Raw genomic sequence first — 16,267 nt, forward strand, 5'->3', positions numbered from 1 at the left:
TTGTCACAGCTTCTTTGGAAAAGAGATATGAGAAGAACCAGGAGAAGGAAAAGTCTCTGAAGCTGAGGGATGAGAGAGCTTGTAACATGAGGGAGTAGTCGATAAATACAGATAACCATCACTAGTGCTTTGCTTAAGAAGAGCTCAATCTTGAATGCCTGGCACTAGGCACTGAATAGTCGCACTATGAGGTTATGTTCATTTTCATGGTAATTGTAATGTTCATTTTATGTTCAAGTGGTTATGGTTTTTTGTTGGTGCATTTTTGTGCAAAATATTTTCGTGCCATTTGTAGTAAAGAACTCAACAAGAATTGTTATGTAAACATATCCTAACCATGCTACTGGGCACCAGGGTAAAGATGGTATTCCTGCTACTATAGTCAGCAATGGACACACCACTTGGCACTGACACTGTAGTCTAAGCTATGTGGTGCTAGGTATGCTAAAGGGGTTCTCTGGGCTTTTAATATTGATGACCTATTCTCAGGATAGGTCATCAATTTTAAATCGGCGGAGTCCAACACCCGCCACCCACCGCCTATCGGCTGTATGAAGAAAAGGCGCGTGCTGTGAATGCCTGCCGTCTCCTGTCTCTCTTCCTGCTCACTGTGCTATGTCTTTGGCGAGCAGGAAGAGAGACGGCTCGTGCACACTGCGCGCCTTTCCTTCATACAGCTCATCAGTGGGGTGCCGGGTGTCAGAGCCCCGCCAATCTGATATTGATTACCTATCCTTAGGATAAGTCATCTATATTAAAAGCCCGGAAAAGCACTTTGAGCTAAAATTCTTAATAGAAGGGTGCCGTTACATAAAAATTTACCCAAATGGAGCTTGCAGAAATCCATGTGCTTCCCAACAAAACTCCATTTAGATGAACAGGAATGATTTTCAGTCAATGGAATTTTCTGCAGAAAATCTGCCACGTGTGAAGTCACCCTAACCCTGGGTTCACACCTGAGCGTTCTGAAAGGAGTGCTCTGTATGCGCGATTGTACGGGGGTTTGCAATCGCGCATACAGAGACAAGCAAACGCCCATTGTCGCGCGTTCCCGAAAGTCTATGTACGGGAACGCGCGACAAGACGCCCCAAAGAAGCTCCAGAACTTATTTGAGCGTAGGGCGTTTTTCAGCGCGTTCAAACGCGCTGTAAAACGCGCTGTAAAACGCTCAAGTGTGAACCAGGGCCATAGGGAAGCATTGGTTTTCATGTGTTGAGCGTTTTACAGCGCGTGTGAACCCAGCGTCACTCAACTTTTATTATATTAAAGCATCATAAAACAAAAAATTGGAAACTTGATAGCAAAAAAAAAAAAAGTAAAAAAGTTATGGAGTAAGGGCTCTTTCACACTTGCGTTCTTTTGTTCCGGCATAGAGTTCCGTCGTCAGGGCTCTATGCCGGACGAATCCTGATCAGTTTTATCCTAATGCATTCTGAATGGAGACAAATCCGTTCAGGATGCATCAGGATGTCTTCAGTTCCGGACCGGAACGTTTTTTGGCCGGAGAAAATACCGCAGCATGCTGCGCTTTTTGCTCCGGCCAAAAATCCTGAACACTTGCCGCAAGGCCGGATCCGGAATTAATGCCCATTGAAAGGCATTGATCCGGATCCGGCCTTAAGCTAAACGTCGTTTCGGCGCATTGCCGGATCCGACGTTTAGCTTTTTCTGAATGGTTACCATGGCTGCCGGGACGCTAAAGTCCTGGCAGCCATGGTAAAGTGTAGTGGGGAGCGGGGGAGCAGTATACTTACCGTCCGTGTGGCTCCCGGGCGCTCCAGAGTGATGTCAGGGCGCCCCACGCGCATGGATGATGTGAAAGTATACCACTCCCCCGCTCCCCACTACTACTATGGCAACCAGGACTTTAATAGCGTCCTGGCTGCCATAGTAACACTGAACGCATTTTGAAGACAGATCCGTCTTCAAATGCTTTCAGTTACTTGCGTTTTTCCGGATCCGGCGTGTAATTCCGGCAAATGGAGTACACGCCGGATCCGGACAACGCAAGTGTGAAAGAGGCCTAACATGAGCAAAAGAGTGGACTTTGTTTTCCTGTACACAATTATTAAAATGTTTCTTTTTTCTTAAACAACTGGGGTCTTTTCCCTGTAGTGTATATTTACCCGACGGAGGCCAAAAGAATGTTCTATTGACCTCTGTCAGAGAAATCGTTTTTTTTACTGTAGTAACAGGACAGGTTCCACACAGAGGAGTCTAGTAAAGTAAAAAAAAAAAAAATGGACAAATCGCACGATCATCCCACGTGACTTGACCTAATTTTCGGAGGTTTCATGTGGCTGATAAACTTTGGGGGTCATCTACTAACCAGAAAAACCTCTATATTAGGTGTATTTCCGGCGCAAAGGTTATTTGCGCCACAATCTGTAACTTTTCTCCGCTCAAGCCAGGTCTAAAAAAGGTAGTGTGGAGTGGGCAGGCAGGCCAGTTTCATTCATCATTTTCTATGCCAGTTTTAGGCGTAGAAAATGGTCTAAATCTACGCCAGCTCCCTTGAATTAGAACCGGAGGTGGATCCGCCAAAGTTATGCGGAGGTCGGCACCTTTACATAACTTTGGTGGATCTACCGCCAGCACAGGGCCTTATTTAATAAATGACTCCCTTTGCTTTCAATCTGGTTTTTATGACCCTCCCCCATGCCAAAGATTGGAGCTAGGTGCTTGAAAATGTGAACATCAGCAGATATTATCGACATCTGCTACTTCTTTGATTTGCAGAACCTTATGGCTTGTCCTTCTTGCAATTTCACTGTTAAACTTGAGCATTGTATGCGTTTGTATGTGTGTATATATACATATATATATATATACACACACACACACGTAAAAACTATATCAAATAGTTTTTAACATAGGCACCTATGGTGATGAAAACCTCAGACAAACACTGCAGATGTAGTATGAAGAGTCTACTGGGTGTTGTCACACATACTGAAGGTTTTTGCTATTATTTCTGAGCGCTTATGCGGTTTATGTAGGGTTCTTTGCATCTACCTTTTTTGGTGCTTTGTCAGGCTAAAAACACAGCTACATATATTAGCGGAAGGTCTACAGGAAATATAAAACGTAGGACACACAAGCATTTTTTGCTCCTGACGTTTTTTTTGTTCATTGGGTTTTTGGTTTTTTGCTGGCTTCTTTTAAAAAATTCGACATACTTTTTTATTTTAACTAGTAAAAAAACACCAGTGCAAATGAATATTTGTAGTGACCCTACTGGTAATTCATTATTATAGATGAATGTGGCTCATAGAGATGAATAGGACAACATACAGAACATAATCAAACATAATGAAACAGCACTCTGCAAACACAGACTATATGAACTAAGGGGGTCATTTACTAATCTGAAATACGCCTAAATTAGGCGTATTTTAGGTGCACCTCTTTATAACTTTGATGGATCCACCACCAGCACAGGGCCTTTATTAAGATCGGCGTCTAAAATCTTCGTCTTAATAAATGTGCCCCGAAAGCTACATTCACTATATAAATAGATGTGAGATACTTAGCAAATATATTTGGATCATAATCATTTGTGCCCATCCACCACAGCAAGGTGACCTCTTTTGGATGGGAACCCACCCTATACGATACTTCTTCTTGTACCAACTGGCATCAAAATAATTTTGGGAAAGCAGGCTCTGCATATGTACTGAACCTGCCCCATCTGATACATCTTCTGGGGCCATCAAGCCTCCAATGAATTCAGGGAGAGCAGCAATATATAGACTTTCACCGTATTTAAAAAAAAAAACAGGTAATAAACCGATGGAACGATATTGTGGCCACACGTGCCTATAAAAGGGATCTATGCCTTGTGTATTCTACGTGAGGCGAGATTTTACGACTGTGTCACGATTCAGGAGTATTTTTAAACTATGCCTGTTGGGACTGTATGCTAAACCAAATAGCAGAACCTATAAATTATATCTAAGTTTATTATTTACAACCAATTAATTATTTTTTTTAAAGCCAGGTGGCTTTCATTAAGTTAATTACCGCTAATGACATGAGCCTCATGCTGTTTCAGTATTTAGCATAACCATGTGTCAAACGTGCGTAGGAGTACAGAACTGTCTTCTTGGGGGCATAAGTGCTCTGTCAAGCCTGGTGTGGGACACGCATCAAAAGGAGCAGCAGAGCGTGGCAATGTATTGAGATAAATATGTATGGTGGTTGGACAGTGGGAGACTTGGGAAGCAAAACCAGCTGAACAGGATCTACGCTCACACTACCCAAATGTATTAATGATATTAACAAAGAGCAAGAAGTACATATGCTAATGCAGAAGGGCAATGGTGATCAACATTTATTTACAACAAAAAAAATAATATGACATGTCCTGGAGAACATTAGGGCTAGTTAATGAATGTTACTAGGATCAGACCTGCCCATTTCACTATGATTAATGTCCAGTCCTCTGCCAAACCAAACAGATTTCAAAGCCTCTCATATGGCAGATGAAAAAATGAGGGCTTAGTTTGAACCGTTACATTTTAGTCAGTACAGTCAATATGACGCATCCCAAAAATACTGTTACGGCCTCCCCCGTACACTTCTCTATCCATCTACTGAAGAACACTACATCACAACGGGTAACATCCTACAATTTCACACTACATATTCTTTCAGTGCCAGAAGTTCTGCTGACCTGCTGGGCTACTGTAAATGTCAGGTACAGACGGGGTAAAAGAAGGGCATGCAGAGAATCAGAACCCGCTGGAGTGGTGCTGACGAGAACATGCATGCAGTAGTGTTTTCTCAGGCAGAATGCCAAAATGCTAAAGGGGTTATCCTATGGGTAATGTAAAAAATCATATAGTATGAAATCATACTGTAGTATGCAATCTCTTTCTAACAAAGCCAGAACCAGCCCTGTACCTCACATGGGTCCAGAGATCTCCCCATTCATTGCTCTGCAAGATTTAGATCAGGATGAAGGGGAGTGTCTTTTCTCCTGAAGCTAAGGGGGCGTGTCTCAGCTCTCCCTATAACAGCTCAGGAGGCGTGTCTCAGCTCTCCCCATCACAGCTGAGGAGGCGTGTCTCTGCTCTGCCCATCACAGCTCAGGAGGCGTGTCTCAGCTCTCCCCATCACAGCTCAGGAGGCGTGTCTCAGCTCTCCCCATCACAGCTCAGGAGGCGTGTCTCAGCTCTCCCCATCACAGCTCAGGAGGCGTGTCTCAGCTCTCCCCATCACAGCTCAGGAGGAGTGTCTCAGCTCTCCCTATCACAGCTCAGGGGGCGTGTCTCAGCTCTCCCCATGACAGCTCAGGAGGCAGTTCAAGTATGAAACTGAGCATGTGCGGCCTTCTCAGTGAGCAGGTCAAAGAAATAAGAAAAAAACTAACAGCAGGGGGCTCTCTACAAATAGATTATATTGAATGACTCAGTGGCTATGCAAACATTTTAATTGCATGCAATTACAAAAGTATTCAGATCCAGGTGCTGGTTTGAAAACTGAACAATTTTTTTTGTGGGACAACCCCTTTAACCTCTTAAGGACACATGACGTACCGGTACGTCATGATGTCCTGGTACTTAAGGACACATGACGTACCGGTACGTCATGAATGGTTCCGATCACCGCCGCTCGGCGGGCGGTGATCGGAACCCGGTGCCTGCTCAAATCATTGAGCAGGCACCTGGGGCAAATGCGCCGGGGGGTCCTGTGACCCCCCCATGTCGGCGATCGCAGAAAACCGCAGGTCAATTCAGACCTGCGGTTTTCTGCGTTTCCGGGTTATTCGGGTCTCTGAAGACCCGATAACCCGGAACAGGATGGTGATGGTGGTGTGATTTCACTCCACCAATCACCATCCAGCGATCCTGAGTGGTGATGGTGACATCACCACTCAGGATCGCTTTCTGATTGGTCAGTGGGCGGTCCGGCGGCAGATTCAAAAGAGGCAGGCGCTCCTCTCCTCCTCCTTTTGTGTTCCGGAGCCGGAGGAGAGAGGAGCTGCCTGCACGTGTCTGCTGCCGCTGCCTGCACCCGATCTGTGCCCCCAGGACCCGATCTCTGCCACCAGCACCCCCCCATCAGGTACATAGGGACAGCTAGGGAAAGTTTGGGTTAGGCAGGGAAAAAAAGGGAAAGTTAGTTTTTTTACTTTTCATTGCATCACCCTAGTTAGGGTGTCTGGGGTCCACAGCACAGCTGTGTGACCCTAGACCCCCCAGGGGTGCTGCCACTTGCCCCCCCCCCCCTGCCCCCCCCTCCCCCCTTCCCCCACTTTTTTGGGGTGCAGGATTATTATTATTTTTTTTTGTGTACGCTGACTGTGGCCGGCACTCTTAGTGTCCGGCCACTGTTAGCGCATCGCACACCCCACCGCTGATCAACTTCGGACGGTTGATCAGCGGTTTTGAATTTTTTTTTCCACATTTTTTGGCCTTTTTTTTAGTCAGTTTTTTTTTTTTAGTTTTAGGGTGAGTTCGTGAACACCCGTGCCCCCACACACACGCACACAAAATAAAGAGTTACACACACGCACATATACACGCAGACACACACTCCCCTATGGCCCGCCGGACGTTCTCGGCCGAGGAGGCATACGCCCAGCTTGCCTCCGAATCCGAGAGTCCCAGTGAGGATGAGGATGACCCCACATTCCTGTTGTCATCCGCATCCTCCTCATCATCTAGCGATGATGATGAGCCCCCAAGGCGGCGGAGACGCCGCCAGGCGGAGCAAGGGGACCGCCATGTTAGGGACCCTGTGGCCCAGCCTAGTACGAGCAGCTCTGGGGCTCGTACTGGTTTCCCGGCCCACCAGTTAAATCCACCGGAGCACCCTGCCGGTGAATTTGTCTGGTGTAGCCCAGAGCGATACGAGCCCGTGATTCCTGATTTTGTAGGCCAATCAGGAATCCAGATTTCCACAGTGGGCTACACTGAATATGACTTTTTTCGTCATTTTTTCAGTGACCCACTGGTAAATCTGATGGTGGAGCAGACGAATCTGTACGCCCAACAGTTCGTCGCTCAAAACCCGGGCTCCTTTTTGGCCAGGCCCGGTGGCTGGACGCCGGTCAGTGCAGCCGAAATGAGGACATTTTGGGGCCTCGTGCTGCATATGGGCCTGGTCAAGAAACCCAGTGTCAGGCTGTACTGGAGTGGGGACGTCCTATACCAGACCCCACTTTACAGTACGGCCATGACACGCTCCCGGTTTGAGGCCATCCGGAAATGTCTGCATTATTCCGATAATGCAGCATGTCCCCCCCCGAGGTGATCCTGCCCATGACCGTCTGTACAAGATACGGCCGGTCATCGATCACTTTGGGGCCAAATTCATGGAGGCCTATGTACCTGGAAGAGAGGTCGCGGTTGATGAGTCTCTCATTGCGTTCAAGGGGAGACTCATTTTCCGCCAGTATGTGCCCACCAAGCGGGCGAGGTATGGCGTGAAGCTATACAAAATATGTGAGAGTACCTCAGGGTACACTTACAAATTTCGTATATACGAGGGGCGAGATTCCCGGATTCAACCCCCAGAATGTCCCCCCACTCTGGGTGTTACCGGGAAACTTGTGTGGGACCTTATGTTCCCACTGCTGGATAAGGGTTACCACCTTTACGTGGATAACTTTTATACCAGTATCCCCTTGTTCCAGTCCCTTGCCGCCAGATAGGGCCTCCGGGCATTATTGGTTGCTTCAGGGAGCAACCGATCATCCGGGCCTCTGCATTATTGGTTGCTTCAGGGAGTATCACACTTCCATGGAGTACTAAATTTATATCCCAATTTAGGACTGACATGGGATAAAAAAAAAATGGTTCTCAGACTTGAGACACCCAAAAAAACTAAAATAATTTATTAAAAGTATACATATTAGGTATCGCCGCGTCGGTAATAATCTCCTCTATAAAAATACCCCATGATCCAACCCCCCCCCAGATTAACACGGTCCAAAAAAAAAAAAAAAAAAGTGCAAAAAAAGATTTTATTTTTGAAACCAAACATAACAAAAAATTTAATAGCAAGCGATCAAAAAGTCATATAGCCCCCAAAATAGTGCCAGAAAAACCGTCCGCTCGTCCCGCAAAAAATGAGCCCCCACATAAGATAATCAGATAAAAAATAAATTAAAAAAATGACACCTAGACTTTAGAGATACCAAAAAAATGTTTGGGTATCAAAAAGGATAATATAGTCAAAAACCTAAATAATTATAAAAAAAAAGTAGACTTATTAGGTATCGCCGCGTCCGTAAGAATCTCCTCTATAAAAATATCCCATGACCTAACCCCCCAGATTAAAACGGTTAAAAAAAAAAATGAAAACGGTGCCAAAAACTCAATTTCAATCAGTTTTTTTCGGTAACAAAACAAGGGTTAACAGCCAAACAAAAGTTAATATTTATTACCCTGATACTGCAGTTTACAGAAATGCCATATTTGTGGTCGTAAACTGCTGTATCAGTAAAAGGGAGGCCGCAAAAGGAAAGGACCGACATGGTTTCTGGAAGGCCGATTTTGATGGCCTTTTTTATTGACACCATGTCCCTTTTGAAGCCCCCCTGATGCCCCCCTAGAGTAAAAACTCCCTAAAAGTGACCCCATCTAAGAAACTACACCCCTCAAGGTATTCAAAACTGATTATACAAACTTTATTAACCCTTTAGGTGTTCCTCAACAGTTAATGGCAAATGGAGATGAAATTTCAGAATCTCAATTTTTGGTAACCTTGCCTCACAAAAATGTAATATAGAGCAACCAAAAATCATATGTACCCTAAAAATAGTCCCCCAAATAATGCCACCTTATCCCATAGTTTCCAAAATGGGGTCACTTTTAGGGAGTTTCTACTCCAGGGGTGCATCAGGGGGGTTGAAACAGGACACGGTGTAAATAAACCGGTCCATAAAAATCAGCCCTCCAAAAACCAAACAGCGCACCTTTCACTCTACGCCCCGCTGTGTGGCCGTACAGTAGTTTACGGCCACATATTGGGTGTTTCTGTAAACGGCAGAGTCAGGGCAATAAAGATACAGTCTTGTTTGGCTGTTAACCCTTGCTTTGTTAGTGGAAAAAATGGGTTAAAATGGAAAATTAGACAAAAAAATCTAATTCTCAAATTTCATCCCCATTTGTCAATAACTCTTGCGCAACACCTAAAGGGTTAACGACGTATGTAAAATCAGTTTTGAATACCTTGAGGGGTTTACTTTCTTAGATGGGGTCACTTTTAGGGAGTTTCTACTCATGGGGTGCATCAGGGGGGTTGAAACAGGACACGGTGTAAATAAACCGGTCCATAAAAATCAGCCCTCCAAAAACCAAACGGCGCACCTTTCACTCTACGCCCCGCTGTGTGGCCGTACAGTAGTTTACGGCCACATATTGGGTGTTTCTGTAAACGGCAGAGTCAGGGCAATAAAGATACAGTCTTGTTTGGCTGTTAACCCTTGCTTTGTTAGTGGAAAAAATGGGTTAAAATGGAAAATTAGACAAAAAAATCTAATTCTCAAATTTCATCCCCATTTGTCAATAACTCTTGCGCAACGCCTAAAGGGTTAACGACGTATGTAAAATCAGTTTTGAATACCTTGAGGGGTGTACTTTCTTAGATGGGGTCACTTTTAGGGAGTTTCTGCTCTAGGGGTGCATCAGGGGGCTTCAAATGGGACATGGTGTAAATAAACCAGTCCATAAAAATCAGCCTTCCAAAAACCATACGGCGCACCTTTCACTCTACGCCCCGCTGTGTGGCCGTACAGTAGTTTACGGCCACATATTGGGTGTTTCTGTAAACGGCAGAGTCAGGGCAATAAAGATACAGTCTTGTTTGGCTGTTAACCCTTGCTTTGTTAGTGGAAAAAATGGGTTAAAATGGAAAATTAGACAAAAAAATGAAATTCTCAAATTTCTTCCCCATTTGCCAATAACTCTTGTGCAACACCTAAAGGGTTAACGACGTATGTAAAATCAGTTTTGAATACCTTGAGGGGTGTAGTTTCTTAGATGGGGTCATTTTTGGGAGGTTTCTATTATCTAAGCCTCACAATATGACTTCAAACCTGAACTGGTCCATAAAAAGTGGGATTTTGAAGATTTCTGAAAAATTTCAAAATTTGCTTCTAAACTTCTAAGCCTTGTAACATCCCCAAAAAATAAAATATCATTCCCAAAATGCTACAAACATGAAGTAGACATATGGGGAATGTAAAGTCATCACAATTTTTGGGGGTATTACTATGTATTACAGAAGTAGAGAAACTGAAACTTTGAAATTTGCTAATTTTTGCAATTTTGGGGTAAATTAGGTATTATTTTGTGGAAAAAAAATAATTTTTTTGACTTCATTTTACCACTGTCATGAAGTACAATATGTGACGAAAAAACAATCTCAGAACGGCCTGGATAAGTCAAAGCGTTTTAAAGTTATGTGCACTTAAAGTGACAGTGGTCAGATTTTGCAAAAAATGGCCTGGTCCTTAAGGTGAAATAAGGCTGTGTCCCTATGGGGTTAAAGGATTGTGTCACTAAGCATATTCTACATTAGGGATCAGCAACCTCCGGTACTCCAGCTATTCTGAAACTACAACTCCCAGAATACACATTTCTCTTCTATGGGAGTTCCAAAAACAGCAAGTAAGTGTGCATGCTGTGAGTTGTAGTTTCACAGCAGCTGGAGTCCCGAAGGTTGCTGATCCCTGTTCTACATTTTTCAAACGAGCACCTGGATCTGAATACTTTTGTAATTGCATGTCATTAAAAAAAATTCATAGCCACTGAGTTATTCAATAAAATGTATCTGTATAGCGCCACCTGCTGTTTGTTCTTTTACTCATATTTTTGACCATCTCACTGAGCTGGTCGAATGTGCTTAGTATAAATCTTGAACTGCCACCAGCCATATGTTCTGTTAGAAGCTGTGGCAGTTATAGGGAGAGAGCTGCAGCAGAAAGGACACACCCCCTGGGCTGCAGCATAAATACACGCCCCTTGTGCTGCCAGGGTAAAACTAAATCAGGTACAGGGCTGGTTCTGGCTTTGTTAGAAAGAGATTGTCATGTACTATATGATGTCTGATTTTTTATCAAACAATCATGGCATAACCCCTTTAATGAAAACCCAAATGATCCATTATAGTCAATGGGATTCCTCAGACACCATTCCTGGATCCCGGGCTTCCATTTTCTGTTCTGTTACAGGAACTGCAGATGTGAACCTAGAGTAAACCTCCTACTAATTACACTATTAACACTTGAATTCCCTGCAGTTCTACCTAACTGAATTATGTTGTTGCCACTGGGTCCATAAAATGAACACTAACTTGCAGCCATATTATGACTGACTTTGTGCCTTTCTGTAACATGAAGGGAACAAGGTGGGTGCAGGTGAAATTCTATTTAACAAAAATGTGGTTCTGTAGGGTCAATGTCACACTCGTGTGTGGGAGGAAAACACCACACCGAGCATAGGAGGGAAAGGGGATACCGGAATAAGGCCTGGAAACTAGGGAAGAAAGATGGACACCTCCTAGAGAAAACCCTAACTCCAGTCCTGACAGACTACCAGTATGAACAGCCCCCAAAGGTAGGCAAGTTCATACACTGGATATCTAGAATCCTATAAGACCCTGGAACTAATGTCAGGACTGAGTCTACCTGTTCCTCCAAAGGGAAGGACGAACAGGAGTTTCCCTCAGGCCTAATGACAAACAACAGGGAAAGGCAACACATATATATATATATATATATAAACAAAATACAAAAAGGGAAAGGAAACACTTATCTTCAATGAAGCTTTCGTAGCACCAGGAACTCAGCTGAGAACCAAACACAAGCTAACCACAAGTCCAACTGAAGCTATAAACCGCATAGCATAGTGGGAGAAACAACAATAAATAGAGAAGGTTAACCTTTTCACGCCCGATGACGTACATGTATGTCATCGGGCCAGTCTTTAAACATGGCGCCCGATCCCGCGTGCCATAAGGCTTTTTTTCACATGCCGTGGGTCAAATGTGACCATGGCATTTTTGCAGTCCGGAAGCGGAAGTTGCGCACTTCCGCTCCGGTAACAGCGTTCCCTGACTGAGATCGGAGAACCTGTTATATCTATGAAATAGCCCAAAGCCTCAAGCAGGCTTCGGAGCTTATTTAAGGACTAAACCAATACAGGCCACTAGGTGGCAGCATTGTATTAGTATAGTGCAAATTAAGCGTTCAATGATGTCTATATAGACATCAATGAACACAAGGCGACTTAAAAAAAAGTAAAAAAAAAAAAAGTAAAAAAAAAAAAAGTAAAAAAAAAAAAAGTTTTTTTTTTTTTTTTACAAATATCAAAAGAAAAAACAAACGTTCAAATCACCCCCCCTTGCTTAAAAAAAATAATAATACTAAATATATAACAATATTAAGGGCCTACGGCAAATTGCCATTTTTTGTCACTTCAACTACCCAATAATTTTTAAAATAACAAGTGATCTAAAAGTCGCACACACTTCAAATTGGTATCACTGAAAAGAACAGATCATCCCGCAAAAAAATTAGCCCCGTACATATAACTAAAAAAAAGTGATAGGGGTCAGAATATGGTTCTGAAATGTATATTTTTTCCTCAAAAGGTTTAAAAAAAAAATTCAGTATTAAAACGCAAGAAATTATACAAGTGTGGTATCCTTGGAACCGTACTGACCTGGAGAATGAAGATAACAGGTAAATTTTACCGCATACTGTACAGTGTAATAAAAAATAAAAACCTTTATCAGAATTCTGTTTTTTCACAATTCTACCCAATTTGGAATTTTGTTTCCGCTTCCCACTACATGGTATGCCATTAGAAAGTACAACTTGTCCCTCAAACAATAAGCCCTTATAAGGCTATGTAAATGGAAAAATAAAAAAAGTTAGGACTATGGGAAGGGGGGAGTGAAAAATGAAAAATGGCCCGGGCCTGAAAAGGTTAAATGACCACAATAGCCACACCTGGGGAAAGATGGTGTGGCAAACACCAGAAAAATACAGAAGTAATTTGATCCAAAAGGAAAACATGTCAGATGAAATCACATGTTGCCATTCTCACAGATCTCCTGTCACCTGTTGCGGGAACATCCGTATGTCTCTGTACGTCTGTGACAACGAGAGTCAACGAGATAGAACACACTATCCCCCACCTTACAGGAGAAAGGGGGACAACTAGAAGAGGTCTCAGTGCTTAGGAGCCTGATTCAGCAGAGTGGACATCATCATCTTGGACCACTGTTTAAAGACTTGGAGTGGAGGATGGCTGCATACAGACTTTAACCCCTTAAGGACACAGCCTTTTTACACCTTAGGACCAGGCCATTTTTTGCAAATCTGACCAGTGTCACTTTAAGTGCTGATAACTTTAAAACGCTTTGACTTATCCAGGCCGTTCTGAGATTGTTTTTTCGTCACATATTGTACTTCATGACACTGGTGAAATGAAGTCAAAAAAATATTTTTTTTGCACCAAAAAATACCTAATTTAACAAATTTTTGGAAAAATTAGCAAATTTCAAAGTTTCAGTTTCTCTACTTCTGTAATACATAGTAATACCCCCAAAAATTGTGATGACTTTACATTCCCCATATGTCTACTTTATGTTTGAATTGTTTTGGGAATGATATTTTATTTTTTGGGGATGTTATAAGGCTTAGAAGTTTAGAAGCAAATCTTGAAATTTTTCAGCAATTTACAAAAACGACATTTTTAGGGACCAGTTCAGGTCTGAAGTCACTTTGCGAGGCTTACATAATAGAAACCACCCAAAAATGACCCCATCTAAGAAACTACACCCCTCAAGGTATTCAAAACTGATTTTACATACGTTGTTAACCCTTTAGGTGTTGCACAAGAGTTATTGGCAAATGGGGATGAAATTTGAGAATTTCTTTTTTTTTGTCAAATTTTTTATTTTAACCCATTTTTTCCACTAACAAAGCAAGGGTTAACAGCCAAACAAGACTGTATCTTTATTACCCTGACTCTGCCGTTTACAGAAACACCCAATATGTGGCCGTAAACTACTGTACGGCCACACAGCGGGGCATAGAGTGAAAGGTGCGCCGTTTGGTTTTTGGAGGGCTGATTTTTATGGACTGGTTTATTTACACCATGTCCCATTTGAAGCCCCCTGATGCACCCCTAGAGTAGAAACTCCCTAAAAGTGACCCCATCTAAGAAAATACACCCCTCAAGGTATTCAAAACTGATTTTACATACGTCGTTAACCCTTTAGGTGTTGCACAAGAGTTATTGGCAAATGGGGATGAAATTAGCAAATTTCATTTTTTTGTCTAATTTTCCATTTTAACCCATTTTTTCCACTAACAAATCAAGGATTAACAGCCAAACAAGACTGTATCTTTATTGCCCTGACTCTGCCGTTTACAGAAACACCCAATATGTGGCCGTAAACTACTGTACGGCCACACAGCGGGGCGTAGAGGGAAAGGTGCGCCGTTTGGTTTTTGGAGGGCTGATTTTTATGAACTGGTTTATTTACACCATGTCCCATTTGAAGACCCCTGATGCACCCCTAGAGTAGAAACTCCCTAAAAGTGACCCCATCTAAGAAACTACACCCCTCAAGGTATTCAAAACTGATTTTACATTCGTCGTTAACCCTTTAGGTGTTGCGCAAGAGTTATTGGCAAATGGGGATGAAATTTGCAAATTTCATTTTTTTGTCTAATTTTCCATTTTAACCCATTTTTTCCACTAACAAATCAAGGGTTAACAGCCAAACAAGACTGTATCTTTATTGCCCTGACTCTGCCGTTTACAGAAACACCCAATATGTGGCCGTAAACTACTGTACGGCCACACAGCGGGGCGTAGAGGGAAAGGTGCGCCGTTTGGTTTTTGGCGGGCTGATTTTTATGAACTGGTTTATTTACACCATGTCCCATTTGAAGACCCCTGATGCACCCCTAGAGTAGAAACTCCCTAAAAGTGACCCCATCTAAGAAACTACACCCCTCAAGGTATTCAAAACTGATTTTACATTCGTTGTTAACCCTTTAGGTGTTGCGCAAGAGTTATTGGCAAATGGGGATGAAATTTGCAAATTTCATTTTTTTGTCTAATTTTCCATTTTAACCCATTTTTTCCACTAACAAATCAAGGGTTAACAGCCAAACAAGACTGTATCTTTATTGCCCTGACTCTGCCGTTTACAGAAACACCCAATATGTGGCCGTAAACTACTGTACGGCCACACAGCGGGGCGTAGAGGGAAAGGTGCGCCGTTTGGTTTTTGGAGGGCTGATTTTTATGGACTGGTTTATTTACACCATGTCCCATTTGAAGCCCCCTGATGCACCCCTAGAGTAGAAACTCCCTAAAAGTGACCGCATTTTGGAAACTACGGGATAAGGTGGCATTTTTTTGGGGACTATTTTTAGGGTAAATATGATTTTTGGTTGCTCTATATTACATTTTTGTGACGCAAGGTTACCAAAAATTGAAATTCTGAAATTTCATCTCCATTTGCCATTAACTGTTGAGGAACACCTAAAGGGTTAATGAAGTTTGTATAATCAGTTTTGAATACCTTGAGGGGTGTAGTTTCTTAGATGGGGTCAGTTTTGGGGAGTTTTTACTCTAGGGTACATCAGGGGGGCTTCAAAAGGGACATGGTGTCAATAAAAAAGGCCATCAAAATCGGCCTTCCAGAAACCATGTCGGTCCTTTCCTTTTGCGGCCTCCCTTTTACTGATACAGCAGTTTACGACCACAAATGTGGTGTTTCTGTGAACTGCAGTATCAGGGTAATAAATATTAAGTTTTGTTTGGTTGTTAACCCTTGTTTTATTACCGGAAAAAACTGATTGAAATGGAAAAGTGCCAAAAATAGCGGTTTTGGCACTGTTTTTTTTTTTTTTTTTTACTGTGTTAATCTGGGGGGTTAGGTAATGGGATATTTTTATAGAGGAGATTTTTACGGACGCGGCAATACCTAATAAGTCTACTTTTTTTTTACAATTATTTAGGTTTTTGACTATATTATCTTTTTTGATACAAATCTTTTTTTGGGTATCTCTAAAGTCTAAGGCCTCATGCACACGGACGTTTTTTTTCACGGTCCGCAAAACGGGGTTCCGTTGGTCCGTGATCCGTGACCGTTTTTCCGTCCGTGGGTCTTCCTTGATTTTTGGAGGATCCACGGACATGAAAAAAAAGTCATTTTGGTGTCCGCCTGGCCGTGCGGAGCCAAACGGATCCGTCCTGAATTACAATGCAAGTCAATGGGGACGGA

The 16,267-nt window shown here is 42.8% G+C and overlaps 1 protein-coding gene across 2 annotated transcripts in view; it reads right to left on the reverse strand.

The window, feature by feature from the left end:
- The window catches only part of CDIN1 (CDAN1 interacting nuclease 1), a 379,309-nt gene that overhangs the window by 290,408 nt on the left and 72,634 nt on the right, over positions 1-16,267 (reverse strand). The window lies entirely within an intron of this gene.

Source organism: Bufo gargarizans, chromosome 11 (genome assembly GCF_014858855.1).
Source record: "Bufo gargarizans isolate SCDJY-AF-19 chromosome 11, ASM1485885v1, whole genome shotgun sequence".
Classification (NCBI taxonomy): domain Eukaryota; kingdom Metazoa; phylum Chordata; class Amphibia; order Anura; family Bufonidae; genus Bufo; species Bufo gargarizans.